Source organism: Ceratotherium simum, chromosome 4 (genome assembly GCF_057802395.1).
Source record: "Ceratotherium simum simum isolate JZ-2026a chromosome 4, ASM5780239v1, whole genome shotgun sequence".
NCBI lineage: Eukaryota > Metazoa > Chordata > Mammalia > Perissodactyla > Rhinocerotidae > Ceratotherium > Ceratotherium simum.
In genome coordinates, this window is record NC_141903.1 from 2,355,971 (window position 1) to 2,375,939 (window position 19,969).

General features: G+C 39.7%; 1 protein-coding gene across 1 annotated transcript in view; it reads right to left on the reverse strand.

Moving 5' to 3' along the window:
• The window catches only part of ZFP2 (ZFP2 zinc finger protein), a 29,571-nt gene extending 16,886 nt beyond the window's left edge, over positions 1 to 12,685 (reverse strand). The window contains exons 1-3 of the mRNA XM_087429257.1: positions 12,574 to 12,685; positions 10,146 to 10,242; positions 4,188 to 4,307 (exon numbers count right to left, since the gene is read on the reverse strand). The gene's annotated coding sequence lies outside the window, so the exon portion shown is untranslated. The remainder of the gene's footprint in view (positions 1 to 4,187; positions 4,308 to 10,145; positions 10,243 to 12,573) is intronic.
• Positions 12,686 to 19,969: the final 7,284 nt, after the last annotated feature.

Genomic DNA, 19,969 nt, shown 5'->3' on the forward strand with positions numbered 1-19,969 from the left:
ATAATGAAGAAATCAAAGGAGAAATAAAAAAATACCTGGAGACAAATGAAAATGAAAATACATCATACCAACTCTTATGGGATGCAGCAAAAGTGGTTCTATGAGGGAAATTCATAGGCATACATGCCCACCTCCCACCTCAACAAACAAGAAAAATTCCAAATAAGCAACCTTAAACTACACCTAACAGAATTAGAAAAAGAAGAAAAAACAAAGCCTAAAGTCACATGAAGGAGGGAAATGATAAAATTAGAGCAGAAATAAATGAAACAGAGACCAAAAAAACAGTAGAAAGGATCAATGACACTAAGAGCTGGTTCTTTGAGAAGATAAACAAAATTGACAAACCCTTAGCCAGACTCACTAAGAAAAAAAGAGAGAAGGCTCAAATAAATAAAATTAGAAATGAAAGAGGAGAAATTACAACAGATACCATACAAATACAAAGGATTATAAGAGAACACTATGAAAAACTATATGCCAAGAAATTGGATAACCTAGAAGAAATGGATAAATTCTTAGACTCATACAACCTCCCAAAACTGAATCGAGAAGAAACAGAATCTGAATAGACCAATCACAAGTAAAGAGATTGAAACAGTAATCAAAAACCTCCCAAAAAACAAAAGTCCAGGATCAGATGGCTTCTCTGGAGAATTCTACCAAACATTCAAAGAAGATTTAATACCTATCCTTCTCAAACTAGTCTAAAAAATTGAAGAAGATGGAATGCTTCCTAACTCATTCTATGAGGCCAACATCATTCTGATCCCAAAGGCAGACAAAGACAACACAAAGAAGGAAAATTACAGGCCAATATTGCTGATGCATATAGATGCAAAAATCCTCAGCAAAATATTGGTAAACCAAATACAGCAATGCATTAAAAAGATCATACATTATGATCAAGTGGGATTTACACCAGGGACACAGGGATGGTTCAACATCCACAAATCAATCAGTGTGATATACCACATTAACAAAATGAGAAATAAAAATCACATGATCATCCCAGTAGTCACAGAGAAAGCATCTGACAAGATCCAACATCCATTTATGATAAAAACTCTCAATAAAATGGGTATAGAAGGAAAGTACCTCAACATAATAAAAGCCATATATGACAAACCCATAGCCACATCATACTCAGTGGGGAAAAACTGAAAGCCATCCCTCTGAGAACAGCAACAAGACAAAGGTGCCAACTCTCACCACTCTTATTCAACACGGTACTGGAGGTTTTGGCCAGAGCCAATTAGGCAAGAAAAAGAAATAAAAGGTATCCAGAGTCAGCACTGATGGCCTAGTGGTTAAAGTTCGGCACTTACTGCTTCAGTGGCCCAGGTTCGCTTCCCGAACCACCTGTCTGTCAGTTGCCATGTTGTGGCAGCGGCTCACATAAAAGAACCAGAATGACTTCCAACTAGCATATACAACCACGTACTGGGGCTTTGGGGAGGGAAGGAAAAAGAAAAGGAAGATTGGCAACAGATATTGGCTCGGGGCAAATCTTTCCCTGCAACAATGAAAAAAAGGTATCCAAATTGGAAAGGAAAAAGTAAAACTCTTGCTACTTGCAGACAACATGATCCTATATATACAAAACTCTAAAGAATCCACTAGAAAAGTATTAGAGATAATTAACAAGTACAGCAAAGTTGCAGGGTACAAAATCAACATATAAAAATCAGTTGCATTTCTGTACTCTAATAACAAACTAACAGAAAGAGAACTCAAGAATACAATCCCATTTACAATGGCAATAAAAAGACTAAAATATCTAGGAACAAATTTAACCAAGGAGGTAAAAGACCTATACACTGAAAACTGTAAGACATTATTGAAAGAAATCAAAGATGACATAAAGAAATGGAAAGATAGTCCATGCTAGTGGACTGGAAGAATAAACATAGTTAAAATGTCTGTATTATCTAAAGCAATCTACAGGTTCAGTGCAATCCCAATCAGAATCTCAATGACATTCTTCAAGGAAATAGAACAAAGAATCCTAAAATGCATAAGGAACAGCAAAAGACCCTGAAGAGCTAAAGCAATCCTGAGAAAAAAGAACAAAGTTGGAGGCATCAAAATCCCTGACTTCAAAATATACTACAAAGCTATAGTAATCAAAATAGCATGCTGCTGGTACAAAAACAGAAACACAGATCAATGGAACAGAATTGAAAGCCCAGAAATAAAACCACACATCTGTGGACAGCTAATCTTTGACAAAGAAGCCAAGAACATATAACGGAGAAAGGAAAATCTCTTCAATAAATGGTGCTGGGAAAACTAGACAGCCACATGCAAACGAATGAAAGTAGACCATTATCTTACACCATACACAAAAATTAACTCAAAATGGATTAAAGACTTGAATGTAAGACCTGAAACCATAAAATTCCTAGAAGAAAATATAGGCAGTACACTCTTTGATATTAGTCCTAATAGCATTTTTTCGAACACCATGTCTACTCAGGCATGGGAAACAAAAGAAAAAATAAACAAATGGGACTACATCGGACTAAAGAGCTTCTGCAAGGGAAAGGAAACCATGAACAAAACGAAAGGACAACCCAGCAACTGGGAGAAAATATTTGCAAATCATATATCCAACAAGGGGTTAATTTCCAAAATATATAAAGAACTCACACAACTCAACAACAAAAAAACAAATAACCTGATCAAAAAATGGGCAGAGGATATGAACAGATATTTTTCCAAAGAAGATATAGAGATGGCCAACAGGCACATGAAAAGATGTTCAACATCACTAATAATTAGGAAAATGCAAATCAAAACTACAATGAGATATCACCTTATACCTGTCAGAATGGTTATAATTACCAAGACGAAAAATAACAAATATTGGAGAGGATGTGGAGAAAAGGGAACCCTCATGCTCTGCTGGTGGGAATGCAAACTGGTGCAACCACCATGGAAAATAGCAGGGAGATTTTCCAAAAAATTAAAAATAGGAAAACCATATGATCCAGCTATCTGACTACTGGGTATTTATCCATACAACTTGAAATCAACGCACCCCTGTGTTCATTGTAGCATTATTCACAACAGTCAAGATGTGGAAGCAACCCAAGTGCCCATCAACTGATGAACGAATAAAGAAGATGTGGTATATATATACAAGGGATACTACTCAGCCATAAAAACAGACAAAATCATCCCATTTCCCCCGCATGGATGGACCTTGAGGGTATTATGTTAAGCCAAATAAGTCAGAGAAAGACAAACACCGCATTGTTTCACTCATATGTGGAAGATAAATAAACACATGGATAGAGAGAACAGATTAGTGGTTACCAGAGGGGAAGGGGTTTGGGTGTTTGTGTGTGAAAGGGGTAAAAGGGGCACATATATATGGTGATGGATAAAAATTAGACTATTGATGGTGAACACAATGCAGTCTATACAGAAACTGATAAATAATAATGTACACCTGAAATTTTATAATGTTATAAACCATTATGACCTCAATAAAATAATTAAAATAAAAATCCCTAAAAACCTAGGCTTTTTGATATTGTTATTCTTTGGAAAAGTCGAGGATCAAATGGAATAAATAGGGACATTTTAAATGATGAAAGCACCATGTATCAAGAAGATATGATAGTGATGAAATTTTAGGCACCACAGCAGCAAAATGTCTTAGTAATACAATTTGCAGTAACAATTTTTTTCCTCACAAAATCACAATCAGGGTTATAGCTCAATCATAGTAGGAACAAAAAATGAAACACCTCAGAATGCACTTAATAGGAAAATGCAAGATCCTCATGTTCAATCTCTAAAAAGTTAACAAAAGTCATAAACAAGATTTGAGTAAAATGAATGATTTTTTACTTACTAGGAAGAATAAACATTGTAAGGGTGGTAGTCTTCCTCAAATTGATATAAAGATTTAATGCCATTCAAATCAGAATTGCATATTTTTTCTTTTTTACTGTAACTGTTGGAACTTGATAGTAGTTAATAAAATTCGACTAGAAGGATAAATGTATAAGAATAGTAACCAAAATTCTGAAAAGAAAAACTAGGGGGGATTTGCTTTATGAAATAACAAATAAATTCCAAAACAACAAATAAAAGTGTAGTAGTACAAGAAAAATAGAGCAATAAATAGAATCTAGAAGAATAAACTCATGTACATATATATGGAAATTTAGTACCTTTTAAAGGTAGCATTTCAAATCTATGGAGACTAAGTCGATTATTCAACAGATTCCATCAGTTTGAATGCTGTCTCCTCAGAGGTGCCACTCCTGCTCTGCTGAGGTGATCCTGCCGGGCTGAAACAAACCTCCAGTCACACTTGACCACACCACCCTGCCTCACGGCCATGACAGCACTTAACACTATCCACAGTAATAGCTCCTTTTTATTGTCTGTCCTGCGTTTCTAGAAACGAAGATCTAGGAGACAGGGACCTTGCCTGTCTCATTTACTGCCATCTTCCCAGGATCCAGAACACTGCTTAGCACACGGTAGGCAGGTGGCTAAGTATCTGCTTAATGAATGGATGGATGATGAAATGCTCACCACATCATGTTACATGAAGTTACATCCCAACTTCACATCAGGTACAATAAATTCCAGATAGCTAAAGGATGTAAATTGAAAATGATAAAACTAATAGAAAACATAGAAAAATATTTATATAATCTTGGGGTACAGAAAACCTTTCAAAGCATGATTCCAATACCAAAGAATGGAAAAGGAAATTTAACTCCATAAAACTTCAAAACTTATTTGTAGCAAAAGATGTTATAAACAAAATTAAAAGAAAAATGACAGAATATTGGCAACTTATGGCAAAAGATTAATATCCACATTACATAAAAGGCTTCTTTTATATATAAACAACCCAGTATGAAAATGGCCAAAGGACATAAATAGGTATTTAGAAAGGCTAGAAGAATGCACATCCACAGTTATTTTTTGAGGGGTTGAGACACGGAATTAAATCTTCTAGCCTTAAAAAAATTTTTTTATAACTATATGCCTAATATTTATATTCAGAAAAAGAAGATAACGTTTAAAAGTAAATAAAAGTCATACTTGGGCAGTTCATAATCACATCACTGGCCAATAGAGGAAAGATGAAAATACGAGGACAGATGAAAAAGAGAAACAGCTCGAGTGCTGCACTGACAGGTCCCAAGTCAGTCACTGAGCTTTAGCATCTGACAACTGTATTTTCTTTCTCAACATTTTGTTGCTCATCTCCCATGATCTCTGTCCAGCTCCAAGTGATCGGTAATTCAGAGAAGCAGCAGCTAAAGTGAAGAAGTGTGTGTAGCCAGCAGATCTCAGAATCGAGGCTAACGTCCCTCGATAGAGACTGCTGACACACTCTGGTGCCCCACAGAACGGGAGAAAGAAGTCCTTCCTGTACTGATACGGAGAGGTCTCAAAGATATACTGTAGGATGAAAAAACATAAAAATAAAACACAAGGTGCAAAATTCTTAGTAAATATTATCTGTTACCAATTGGATAAAAAATTGGGGGAAATGTATATGCTGATGTGCTTTCGCAGTCACCTCTGGAAAGCTACATAGGAAACTACATCATGGCTTTTCTATAGAGAGCAAGAACTGGGTGGCTGGGAGACAAGGGTGAGAAGTTGACTTTATTTTTTAAGTATATGCTCATTTATATTTTTTGAATTTTGAATCATGTGAATATATTAGCCATTCAAATTTTAATTAAATAATCGGAATCTGAATCAAATCATGAGCAAATATCATACAAACCCAAACTAAGGAACATTCTATAAAATAATTGGCTTCTACTCTTTAAAAGTATCAAGGTCATCAAAGACAAAGACTGAGGAACTATTCCATATTAAGGGAGATAAAGACATATGACAGCTAAATGGCAGGTATGATCTGGATTAGATCCTGGACCAGATAAAGGACATTCGTGGGACAGCTGGCAAAATATAAGTAAGGTTTGTAGATTAGCTAATAGTATTCTATCAATGTAAGTTTCTCTATTTTGATACCTGTATTTTGGTTATGTAAGATTAGGGCCTTGTTTTTGGGAATATATACTGAAGTACTTAGAGTTAATGGCGCACCTTGTCTATAACTTAAGTAGTTCAGAAAAAATTGTGTGTGTGTATATGCATATATACACACATAGATATATATACATACACATGTAGATAAACACACACACACACACATATATGTATGGAGGGAGAAAGAATGAAAGCAAGTATGGCAAAATGTTAATCCAGGTGAAGGCTATACAGGAATTCTTTGTATTATTTTTTCAACAATTTTTTTAAGTTGAAATTATTTCATAATAAAAATGTTTTTTTAAAAACCACAATGAAATACAATTTCCCACCCACAGGAATAGCTAAAATTAAAAAGACGTATATACCAAGTGTTATGGATTGAACTGTGTCCCCCCAAAAAAGATATGTTGAAGTCTTAACCCCCAGTACCTCAGAATTTGACCTTATTTGGAAATGGGGTCATTGCAGATGTAATTAGTTGAGATGAGGTCATACTACAGTAAGGTGGGCCCCAATCCAATATGACTGGTGTCCTTATAAGAAGACGGCCATTTGAAGACACAGACAGACAGGAAGATCGCCATGTGACAATGAAGGCAGAGATGGCAGTTATGCAGCTATAAGCCAAGGAATGCCAAAGATTGCTGGCACACCACAAGAAGCTAGGAAGGCGTTAAGGAAGGATTCCTCCCTTCCAGGTTTCAGAGGAAGCAGAGCCCTGCAAATACCTTAATTTTAGACTTCTAGCCTCCAAAACTGTGAGACAATAAATTTCTGTTGTTTTAAGCCACCCAGTTTGTGGCACTTTGTTACAGCAGCCTAGGAAACTATACACCAAGCATGGAAGAGGAGATAGAGCCACTGGAATTCTCAAACACTCCTGGTGGGGATGTAAAGTGGTACATAACTGGAAAACCATTTCGCTGTTTCTTATAACGTCAAATGTACACTTGACCAGCAATTCCACTCCTAGGTATTTACTGAAGTGAAATGAAAGCATATGTACACACAAAAACTTATATATGAATGTTTGTAGCTTTATTCATAATAGCCAAAACCAAGAAACAACCAAGATGTCTATCACAAGTGAATGGATGAACAAAATGTGGTATATTCAATGGAATACTACTTAGCCATAAAAGGAACAAACTACTCCTATACACAGTATCATGAACAGACCTGAAAAATATTAGGTTGAACCAAAGAAGCTAGGCATAAAAGAATACATACTGCTTGATTTCATTTATATGAAGCTCTAGAAAGGGCAAGACTAATCTATAATGATAGAAATCAAACCAGCGGTTGCCTGGATGGGGGATGTGGACTGGAAAGGGGTAATGATGCTTTCTGGGGTGATGAACATGTTCTACAGCTTGATTGGGGTGGTGATTATGTTGGTGCATAAATTTGTGAAAACTTAATGAATTATATGCTTATAATGGCTTATTTCATGTAAGTTATAGGTGAAAAAAAGCTGATTTAAAAACTTAGTTAACATTATTTTAACTAAATAAAATAAAATCAAGGCTAACAACAACCAAATCACAACCTTCACGAATGAAAATCCTCTGAATGCTCCCCCTGTAAACCTTCCCCTCTTCCAGAAACTCCCTCTCTTTCTTAATTTAAAGTTCTTATCACAAGAAAAAAAAAATTTTAACTATGTGTGGTGATGGATGTTAACTAGACTTACTGTGGTGATCATTTTGCAATATATACGAATACTGAATCATTATGTGTACACTTGAAACTAATATGTATATGTCAATTACATTTCAATTTTTTAAAAAAAAACCAGATTGCTGGGCCCCACCCCAGAGTTTCTGAGTTAGTAGGTCTGGGGTGGGACTGAAGAATTTGCATCTCTGACAGCTCGCAGGTTCCCAAGGGACCACACTTTGAGAACCACTGCTCTAGAGAAGCACTCTCACAGGCATATAAGGAGACGTTGGCAAAGCTGTTCCTGCAACACTGTTTATAATGATAAAAGAAAGAAAACATCCTAACTGTCCCTCTGTAGTAGAATAGGTAAATAAAAATATGATTTTTTTTCATCATGGAATAATACACAGGAGTAAAATAAATGAAAAGAACAACACATATTAACATACATTAAAAAAAACTCCCTTTCTAATAACTATTTTTGTGAGTTCTGTTGCCTTTTATAACTGAGCTTGATAATACTGAGGAGAGAGAGTAGTACAAACAGAAACCACAACAGTTACTACTTGTCTTCATGAAGGCTTCTTTAAACTAGCTCCTTGGATAAATAAATAAGTGACATGTTTAAGAGACCCTAATACATGACCTTATGAATAGAGAAAACACCACCAGTCCTTCGGTATTGCAGACAAGGTTAAGTAAGCCTAACCTTAAAAAGAAAAACACAAACTTAGGGTCTCCTGGGCCAGGTCTCCCTGATGTCTTATTTCCTTTTCCAGAGAAGCAACAACTCCAGCTTCCAGTAAAAACTAGCAGATTCCATTTTCAGGTGCTCTCTCAGGGCAAAAAATCCCAGGCTCCTCACTCGCTGTTTTCTCTCCATGATCTCCTCTAGCTAGATGTCCTCTAGATGGACACTGCTTCTCCCTAGGAAAGATCATGCCAGCTCCCTTATCAAAGTTCCTTGGACTCCTCTCCACCCCAATGCCTACCACCCCACCAAACACACAAACTCCTCCAGCACTTGACCCCAAACTTTGTATCTGATTTCCTCTCACTACCTGTCACTGCTACATTTGTCCACCTCTAAAACTCACCAGGCTCTTGGCTGGAATAATGCTAAGAATGCCTACCACTTAACCAAGTACCTTCAACATTCCGAAACCATGCTAGGCACTGTTTACATACCATGAAGTAGGTATGATAAGTGAAATATGCCAAGTGCAATTCTCACCAGTGTCAAGTATGGGGCAAGCACTCAGGTAATGCTGTTATTTCTATCATCACTGAGATAGATAGCTAGGTAGACATGAGCAGGGGATCATAGTTGGAAACCTTGCTGCATCAGTGAAGCGTCTAGCTGGCATCCTACAACATGCAGATAAAGGGGAACTGAGACCTGCCCTGGCCCCGCCACCGGAGTCTGAGACCTTCAACCACGAGGATAAAAGTAAAAGTAAAGAGTGCACAAAACAAAGCCTTCTGCTCTACACCTCTAGAGGACATTGGCCTTTTTTTAATTTACATACGAATTCCATATGCATTAGCCCCCCTTCTGAGGGGGATGACTGCCATGACAGTTCCAGAGATTCCCCTAAAAGGTCAAGAACTCCCCCTCCCAATGTGTGGGTGGAGGAAAGACCATTATTAGCGGATAACCAGATAATGCTAATTCTCTTCTAAACTGCCCAAATAAAAATAAAACTAACTCAAGACTCAGAGCAGATGCGTTCTCTGGCACTGCCTGCTCCTCACTTGGAGTGTATCTGACCTTTCCTCTAATAAATCTTTGCTTGCTTGCTGTTGCCGTTGTGTTGGTTTCTGAATTCCTCTCTTAACGCTGACCAAGAACCTGGGCGATTGGACTCTTCAGTCCGGTAACAACCACGATGAAGAAATAATGCTTCATGGAAGTCAAGTCACTTGCCCAAGACAATGCAGCTATGAAATGGTAGAGTCAGGATTTAAACTTGGGACACTCTGACTCCATTATAGCAAATCCTCTCCAGTTATCCCTACCCAACGCTACTTCTGGTTGCCACACTGATCTTCCCCTCTCCAGGTCTTGGAACACTGACAATCTGGGTACCTAACCATACTTGTTCTTATTATCATATTCATGTGCAATCATGATGACTGTATCCTGTACACATGTGACCTCTTTTAAGTTCCCTGAGAGTCCATAAGCCCTATAAGCACCAGGACCATCTCTCATATGATTTTTGTTCCTTTTCTGACCCTTGAACAGCACCAAGCCCTCAGCAGGCCAGATATCCAGCTGAATGACAGTGGCAACTGAGAAAAGAGCTGAGGGACATGGAGTAGGGGCTTTGTGGAAAACATCCAGCATTCTGAGATCTCAATAGCATTGTCCTCTGCAGTGAAGCCCACATACAGTATAGGAGTAAGGGAGAGGTTTGAGAGAAAAATGAGCTCACCTGAGCTCCCAGTGGCAGAGGTCTAGCAGCCATTGCCTTCTCCTTCCTTCCTGTGGCGTCCTTCCTACGCGATGGGCACAATCCAGAGGAGGCAGTGCTGAGGGAAGGAAAGAAGCCATGAGAAATGAGACTCTTGCAACAACAAAAAATACCTACAAATAAACCAAATAAAGTGTACAGCACCTACATAAAGAAAACTGCAATTTTTATTAAGTTTATTTTATTAAGCTTATTTAGATATATTAAGAAAGATGAACAGAGAGAGACGTACTATATTCCTGGATAGGATGTCACAATATTCTAAGTTGTCACTTCTTTGACATCAATTTATAAACTTAACACACTCCCAACCAAGTTATACCTAAATAATAATATTTTAAAGTTAATTATAGAAAAAATGATTTTTTAAAAGTTAATTGTGTTGTATACCAACAGCCAGGAAATTTTTGAAAGGGAATAGTGATGAGCAAGAACTCGTTCACCAGATATTAGAAAGCTACAATAATCAGAACAGAATGTTACTGAATAGGCACAATCACTCATTCACCAGATATATTGTTGACCACCTACTGTGTAGGAGGCAGTCATAGGGGAGGGGTGAATACGGGTGTAAACAAAACAGAGAAACTCTGCCCTCAAGGATGTTATAGCCTAACAAGGAAAAGGGTCATTGGAGCAAATTAAAATGCTACCAACACAAAGGGTTCAGAAAAAAATTTACATAGAAGAATTCAGGATATGAAAAAAGTGACATTTCACATCAGTGAAGAAAGGATGAATTAGTCAATAACTTGGAACAAGGGCTTACATTTGCAAGAGAATTAAAATTTGCACATGAAATAAAACTAAAATACTAGAAGAAAATACAGATGAACATTTTTGTGATCCTGTGGAACAGAAGGCCTCTCTAACAATGATGTCAGAGACCCAAACATGAAAGGAAGATCTTCTTGTCTGACCATATAAAAATGTAACATTTCTGCATAGTAAGGAAATACATATTTATGCATCAGATACAAAATTTTAAAACAAAACACAAATTGCATAAAAATATTCATGAGTGTTCAAAATGCAAATTTAACCCTATCATTTGCACCTCTCAGGAAGATAGAGAATAACAACACCCAGAGGTGGTGTGGGTCAATCAGGCACACTGACATTGCAAGTATTTAAGAACTACTATTTTTCGGGAGAGTATAAAGCAAGGGGTAACAAAAGTCTTACAGTACCCTTGATCCAGAAATTTCACTTGAAGAGACAAGAATGAAACAAGAATGTAAAGACATATGTGGCCAAATGGTCCATATCATTTATAATACTGAAAAAACAAAACCTAAAAAAGAACATGAGGTCCTAAAGAGATGATTAAATATGGCACAGCCATACTTTTCCTCACACTCATTAAAATGATGGCTTAGCTGGGTTTTTTTTGGGGGAGGGGTGAGGGAGATTGGCCATGAGCTAACATCTGTTGCCAATCCTCTTTTTGCTGAGGAAGATTGGCCCTGAGCTAACATATGTGCCCATCTTTCTCTATTGCGAGGCGGCCACAGCAAGGCCTGATGAGCAGTAGGTAGGTCCCCGCCCAGGATCCGAACCCTGGGCTACCACAGTGGAGAACAAGAACTTAACCACTATGTCACCAGGCTGGCCCCTTAACTTAGCTGTTTTTAAAAATTGACATAAGTAGGTGTTTTCAACATATTAATTTTTTTAAGTTTATTTTCTATCTTGTTTGGGTGGTAGTTACATAGATCAAAATGTTTATAAAAAATTATGGAGCTTAAGATTTGAGCACTTTAAACACCCTACCAAATGTATTTCATAACTCATTTTACAAGGTAAATGGAGAAAAGGATTCTAATATCCATATTTTTAAAACCAGTGTTTCCATGTTTATACAAAACGCAGAGTGCAGATTTTGACAATTTTCAAATGATTTTTTTCCTTCTTGCTAACCTGAATTTTCTAGTTGCTCTATTGTGAACCTCTATTTTTTTAAGAGAAAGAAAAATTGCTTGAAAGAAAAGGATTCCCGGGAGTAGAAATCTACACAGGGTCGGCCTCCGCGCTCTTACGCGGAGACGGGTCAAGAGGAGCCCAGGCCAGCGCCCCTAGGAAGCGGAAACCACGGAGGACGGGTCGCCCGGCTGCGGGGTACACAAGGGCAGGTGCTGGGGCCGGGAGACCCCCCCCCCAACCCGGGTCCAGCACCCCCGAGACTTCCGAGGCGGGTCCGGGGAAGGCCCGCGGGGGAGGAACCCGAGGTCCCAGCGACTCCCGCATCCTTCCGCTGCTCAGCCCCGGGCCGCCCCCGCCAGGTCCCCCGCCCTCGCCGCTCCCCGTCAAGTGGCGGAAGGACCGCTTCGGCCGCCCCTCAGCTCTCGGTGTTCCCACCGGGCCGGGCTCCCGAGGAACAGAAGCGCACCTGGAGCTCGGCGGCCCGGCGCTGCGCAGGGGCGAAAAACACGCGGCCCCCGGCCTATCTGCCGCCGGCTCCGCCCCTCAGGGCCTCGCCTGGCGATCCTGGGCTCCTTCTCCCCGGACCTCGGCTCTGCGCCCGCCCGCTCCTCCACATCACGCCGCAGGCCCCGCACTCACCTTCTCCCTACGGGAGAGGGACCGCCCAGCAGACCGACGCGGCCCCGCCCGGCCCCTCCACCCGGGGCGCCGGACTACATTTCCCACAAATCTTTGGGGGGCGAGGCGCCGGCGTTGGAATGCGCAGGCGCAGGCCCCGAGGCGATGGCTCCCAGGATGGCTGTCTGGCGTCCGGGGCTTGCAGTTTGCCAAGCGCGAAGCGGACTGTGCCGCGACCTCACTCCGGCTACTCTTAAACAGCCCCTGGTTGGTTTGTCATGCCCTTTGCGAGAGGAGAGGAGGGGCACACAGCCTTGGCTAAGCCTCACTTTCCTCCTCTGAAATGACAGAAGCCCAGAGGAGTCCTTCGCAAAGTTGTGAGAAGAACGAGTAGATGAGGTAGTGTGGGGGATCAGAATTGGCCATCTCAAAATGTGTCTCTTTGGCATAAGGGTTATTTTGGGCTGGTTACTTTTAAAAACTGCAGACATAGGAAAAGCTCTGAAAACCAAGTAAAAGTAGAAGTTACCCTTTGTAAGAGAAATCTCCAGTTGTAAAGGTATCTATATTCCTCTCTGTGCCAGGAAGAAGGGGGGATGACCTCATCTCTAGAAATTCTTATCAATACGGAAGGCGAGGACTTAAAGCTGCATAATAACAGTTACTCTTGTTTACTGTCCTTTTTCTGGTAATCTCCCATAGCTGACTCCCCCCACCCCCAATATCCCCCTTTGTCTTTAGGTGAAGGTAGTATTTAGAGTAACAGCCTCCGCCATTTTGGCAAGTTGCTCAGTTTTCCTGAGTGTCTCCCATGTATACTGTTATAAAGCTTTATTTGATTTTCTCCTCTTATTCTTTTGTCTCATGTCAGTTTAATTCATAGCCCAGCCAGAAGGACATAGAGGGTAGAGGATTTGTCTTCCTCCCCTACAGTAGTAACATAACCAGATATGTAGTGAGTGCTCCATGAATGGGGGTTCCTGTACCCCCTCTTCTAGGGTCAGTGTCAGGCACTGCTCTAAGTGCTTCAAAATTATCACTGTATAGAATGTGGACAAAATCTCCAATTAAATAAGTGGCCAGAGTTCAGTTACTTTCAGCTGGATCTGCCACTTTGGAACTTGGAGAAGTACATGACATTTAGGGCAGAACAATATGGTAGCTTAGATTGTAGTAGTATTTGGTTTTCTAAAAATAACTGCTAGTTTCCTCTTTCTATTGCTGTGACAAAGACTCACTCTTTGACCAAACTTGAGACAGGTCCCTCTGAGCCCTGTTTTCTACAAGGCTAAGTACTTGGACCCTATCATTGGCCTGTGGAGCCCAGTTTTAGCAAGAATCCTAAGTCAGTTTAGGTAGAATCCACCACCCTTGATATCTGATCAAACTCCCCATCTACTATTTTTTTTTTAATTTGCCAAAATATTTTTATTAATTTACTTAACAATTTGGGATAATCCACTACTCTTGATGCAAAAGTCTTTGGCCTACCTTTAGCAAAGAATCCCCCTAATCTTGCTGTCTCCTCTTGGTAATTTTCCATCCACTGACCCCCTTAGTCTGCTTGTTGACTATAAATCCCCAGCTGTCTTTGCTGTGTGGAGAGTTGAGTTCACTTTTACTGAAGCCTCTCTCTCCTACTGCAATAGTAGTGAATAAAATCTGTCTTTACTGCCTTTAACTAGAGACCAACCCTGTTTCTCTTTGGCAGCTGTCTGAACTACTTCAAAATATTGAAAAATATGAAAATCTTCACAATTCATTTAATCAAGTTAAGGTAACCCAAATAGCACCAAACAAGCTAAGTAACAATCTGATTATCACTACACTAAGACAAATTCCTTGAAACAGTTTCTCCAGGACAACAAGGGCATTCTAAAATTAGAAACTACATGAATATATGCATCATAGTTGTTTGGGTAGAGAAATGGTCCTTGATAAAACTCACAATATAGAGTGTGCAATTTCCAAACAAGTAAGCAGAGAATTTGGGATGGGGAGAGAGAGAAGGACAAACAAACCTCCAACAACCCAGAAACAGAAAAATTCGGACAAATAAAAAGTTCATAACAAGATGGTAGCAATAAATTCCAGTCTATCAATAATCACTAGATATGCATATGGACTGAACTTTGCTTAAAAGAAAAATACTGTCAGACTGGATTTTTAAAAATCTAGCTATATGCTGAAACATAAGGATACAGAAACCTTGAAAGTAGAAAGTTGGAAAAAGATATAGCTGGCAGATATTAACCACAGAAAGTTAATGTAGCTACATTTAGATCAAACATAATATACATTAAGGCAAAAAATATTACCAGAGGTAGAGAAGGTAATTACATACTGACAAAAGTGTTAATTCACCAGAAAAAGAAAATATTCATAAACTTTTAATAATTTAGCTTTGGGGCCAGCCCGATGGTGTAGTGATTAAGCTCGGTGCACTCCACATCGGTGGCCCGGGTTTGCGGGTTCAGATCGTGGGTGCCAACCTACATCACTCATCAGGCCATGCTGCAGTGGTGACCCACGTACAAAAAAATAGAGGCAGATTGGCACAGATGTTAGCTTAGGGCCGATCTTCCTCAAACAAAAAGAGGAAGATTGGCAGTAGATGTTAGCTCAGGACCAATCTCTCTCACACGCACAAAAATAATAATTTAGCTTTACATTATTTAATAATGTAGCTTCAAAATATATAAAGCAAAAGTTGACAGAACTACAAAGAGAATTGAGAGATCCACTGCTATGGAGTTATTAATAACCTATCTTTCTTAGTAATTGATAGAAAAGCTGCTGCCTCCAAAATCACTAAAGATATGGAATATTGAAGAACAAAATTTAAAAGTCTGATTTAATAAACAGACATATAGAATACTGCATTCCAAAATTAATGAAAACACATCTTTAATCACATTTATTAAAAAATGACCTCATGCTAGGCTATAGTCTCAACACTTTCCAAGGAATTGGTATCATAAGGACCACATTCCTTGACAATAATGCAGTTAGACTTTTTTTTTTTAGTCAGGAAGATTGTCCCTGAGCTAACATCTGTTGCCAATCTTTCTCTCTCTTTGTTTTTTTGCTTGAGGAAGATTGCTCCCTGTGCTAACATCTGTGCCAATCTACATCTACTTTGTATGTGGGATGCTGCCACAGCATGGCTTGATAAGCAGTGTGTAGGTCCGTGTCCAGGATCTGAACTTGTGAACCATGGGCCACCGAAGTGGACCACATGAACCCAACCACTATGCCACTGGGCTGGCCTCCAATTAGACGTTTTTAAAGACTAGAGACTTTTTATAAAATTTGGGTAAAGGGAATATTTAGAGGTTGGGCTGGTCATACTGACAGATTCTCTCCTTGACCAAACTCTAATCAGGCCCCTCTGAGCTCTTTTTCAACAAAGCCTTGACTTTTGGCTTCCCATGTTCATTTCTGCATTGTCTAATTTTAGCAAGAATCCCCCATCTTCCATGTCTGATTGCCCTCGATATCTGATTGGGTTCCTCATCCTCATACCATCCCCCAGATGATGTCTGATCACCCTGGCCTGCTTTCAGCAAGAATCCTGTTAGGTCAGTTTAGCCAGAAGCCCCCTCACCCCTGATGTTTCCTCTTAGTAACTTTCTATCCTCTGACCCCCAACTTGCTCTTTGGCTATAAATTTGCACTTGTCCATGCTGTACTCAGTTGAGCCTAATCTCTCTTCCCCACTGAAGACCCCATTGCAGTGGAGCCTATATCTATCACGATAGCCCCCCTTGAATAAATTCTGCCTTACTGTTCTTTAACAAATTGTCATGAACAATTTTTTCTTTAACAGTTAGGATAATATTTTTTTCTTTAACATAACAACACATCAAATTTTGTTCCCTTCCTATACCCAGTGAGACCAAATTTAAGGGGTTATTTGAAACGTTGTTAACTCACAAAATCAGGAAAAAACAGGTAAGGACACGTCAGCAACATTTTGTACCTGGAAAGTTATTTTCTTGGCAAACCTGAAAAATGCCGAATTCCCAGAGAGCTGTAAGATAAGCTGAGTGCCAGTCTGACTTTATGTCTCAGAAACCTCAAAAAGTACAGAAGTGATAATACCAGATACTTCTGGAATTGGGACTGAAGGTGGGGGGTAGGGTTAGAATAAAAAGGGTAAAAGAAGACAAAGTAAAATCTCTTTGAGACAGATCTTTAGACCTCTTTTCCCAATAAACATTATGGGCAATTTCCCCTCCTCCACCTTGGTAGAAATCTAGATAGATTCTGGAGAAGGGAATGGGAAGAGGGAAATAAGACCGAGGCCAGCCACATGGCAGGAGGTTGAAGCTTTAAATAAAGTTGGCCAGTGAGGAATTCTCAGGAATTTAGAGAAGTCTTGGGAAATATCTGAGAAAGCTGACATATGGGTTATAGAGCTCTATTTTTCTGTACTTATTTTATATTTTAATAAATTTTTTTTATTGAAGTATAACGTACTTACTGAAAAACCTTAAGTAATGTGAAAGACTGTGAAATGGACCAAAAAGATTATTGGGTATCTGCAATGGAAAACTATCAGATGTCTAGAGCATGCCCTTCCAGGTTATCTGATTCTACAGGGTTTGAATCTTTCATTGTCTTTGAGCTATTTTAAAACTCTGTAAGTTTAAAATATTAGTAGACAACTGATAACAATGCAAATTATTCTTTTGTTTGTTTTGTTTTTTTGTGAGGAAGATTGGCTCTGAGCTAACATCTGTTGCCAATCTTCCTCTTTTTGCTGAGGAAGCTTAACCCTGAGCTAACATCTGTGCCCATTTTCCTCTATTTTTGTTTATCTGGGAGAGTTACTATTTCTCCATCATATTTGAAGGATATTTTTGCTGGATAGAGTATTCTTGGCTGAAAGTTTTTGTCTTTCAGTATTTTGAATATATCATTCCAGTCTCTTCTAGCCTGTAAAGTTTCTGTTGAGAAATCCGCTGAAAGCCTGATGGGAGTTCCTTTGTACGTTATTTTTTGTTTTTGTCTAGCTGCCCTTAATATGGTTTCTTTGTCGTTGACCCTGGCTAGCCTTACCACTAGGTGTCGTGGTGAAGGCCTTTGTCTGTTAATATATATAGGTGTCCTGTTGGCTTTGCTTACTGGTATTTCCTGCTCCTTCCCCAGATTTGGGAAATTCTCAGCTATTATTTCCTTGAATAGGCTCTCTGTTCCTCTTTCCCTCTCCTCTCCCTCAGGAATACCTATAATTCTTATGTTACATTTTCTAATAGAGTCAGATATTTCTCGGAGTCTTTCTTCATTTCTTTTTAGTCTTAGTTCTCTCTCCTCTTCCATCTGGAGTATATCTGTATTCCTATCCTCTAAGGTGCTAATTCTTTCCTCCATATTGTCAGCTCTGTTCTTTAGAGATTCCAGATTCTCCTTTATCTCCTCCATTGTGTTCTTCATCTCCATCAGCACTGATTGGTTTTTCTTTATGATTTCAATCTCTTTTGTGAAGAAACTCCTAATCTCATTGAATTGTTTGTCTGTGTTGTCTCATATTTCGTTGAGTGTTTTTATGATAGCTATTTTGAAATCTCTGTCATTTAGTTTATGGATTTCTGTGTCTTCGGGGTTGATTTCTGGGTGCTTGTCATTTTGTTTCTGGTCTGGTGATTTCATATATTTTTGCATTGTGGTTCCTGTGTTGGTTTTGTTTTTCCTCATCCTGGAAATCTCTGGTTGCAATTTCCACCTGCCGCCACTGTCTGGTGGTAAAGGGCTGTGTAGTCTAAGCCCCCTGCACTCTGCCCTGGTTTTTCTGCTGCGATCCGCAGTTTTTGTTTTTTTTTTTCCCCCCGCTGCGATCCACAGGTCCAGTCGTTTGATCAGGTCTGCCGCGGATCACTTGGTCTGGTCTGCCGCAGATCGCTAGGTCTGGTCTGGTCGGTTGAGTTGCAGAGTCTGGTTTGCAGGGAGGGGGGAGCTCTCTCTTTTGCCCTCTGGGTCCCTGATGTGGGAGGCTTCTCGTTTGCCCCTCTTTATCTGCTCTCTGGGGTGCTCAGATGTTGATGGTAGCCCCGTGGCTCCTCTGAGTCCTCTGTGCCGGAGTTTCCCACTGGCTGAGAGAGTCCGAAGAGCCACGGTTTCCCCGCCGAGGGCTGCCCCTCCCCCCTCTCTGGGAGCCGCGCGGACCGGGATCGCTGATCTGATGGGGAGGGAGAGTTCTCCTTACCTCTCCCCACTTCCTCCGGGGGCCCAGCACGTTCCGCTCTCAGATGTGCAGCAGTGTGGATCCCTCCGCTCTAGCTTTTCACTGTCTGGGATTCTGTTGTTGGTCTGTGACTGTTCCTTTTGTTGTATCTTGTCGGGGGAAGAGTTCACGGGAAAGCTCACTCCGCCATGATGCTGACATCACTCCCTTTCCTCTATTTTTGTATGTGGGACATGGCCACACATGGCTTGACAAGCAGTGCATAGATCTGTGCCCAGGATTCAACTCGAACCTGTGAACCCCAGGCCGCCGAAGCAGAGCGTGTGAACTTAACCAGTACACCACCGGGCCAGCCCCCAAATTATTCTTATCTATAGATAAGCAAATAAATTGTCCAGTGGAGGGACAACTGATTTCCCTCCAGCCACCTCCCACAAAAACACCAGTTCTGCATCTGTTTGTAAATTCATTTCATGTCTTTTGAACCAGTAGTAACTTCTTGTTCCCTCACCAATTAATTAAATAAAATCTATTCATTTTATATCTATATGACAGTAAAGATTTTACATCTTAAAAAAACCCCTATCCTTTAATAGTTTAATGCTTAATGGGTCATCACAAATGAACACAACTCTATAACCACCATCCAGTGAAACAGATTGTTATCCACACTCCAGAAGCCCCCCTCATGCCCCTCCCAACAAATACCCCATCCCTTCCCCGCAAAGGAAACCACTATCTTGACTTCTAACACCATAGATTACTTTTGTACTTTTAAAACTTTAAATAAATAGAGTACTACACTATATATTCTCTTGTGTCTGGCTTCTTTCATTCAACATTATAGCTTGAGATTCACTCATACTGTTGGGCGTAGCAGCACATTACTCCGTTATGTGAATACATCATAATTTATTTATCCATTCTACTATTGAACATTTGGGTTGTTTCCAGTTTTTGGATATTAAGGAGAATGCTGCTATGAATATTCTTGTACTTGTCTTTTGGTGGATATATATTTGTTGTTAGTGCCGATGAGTACATCGTGACTCCTAGC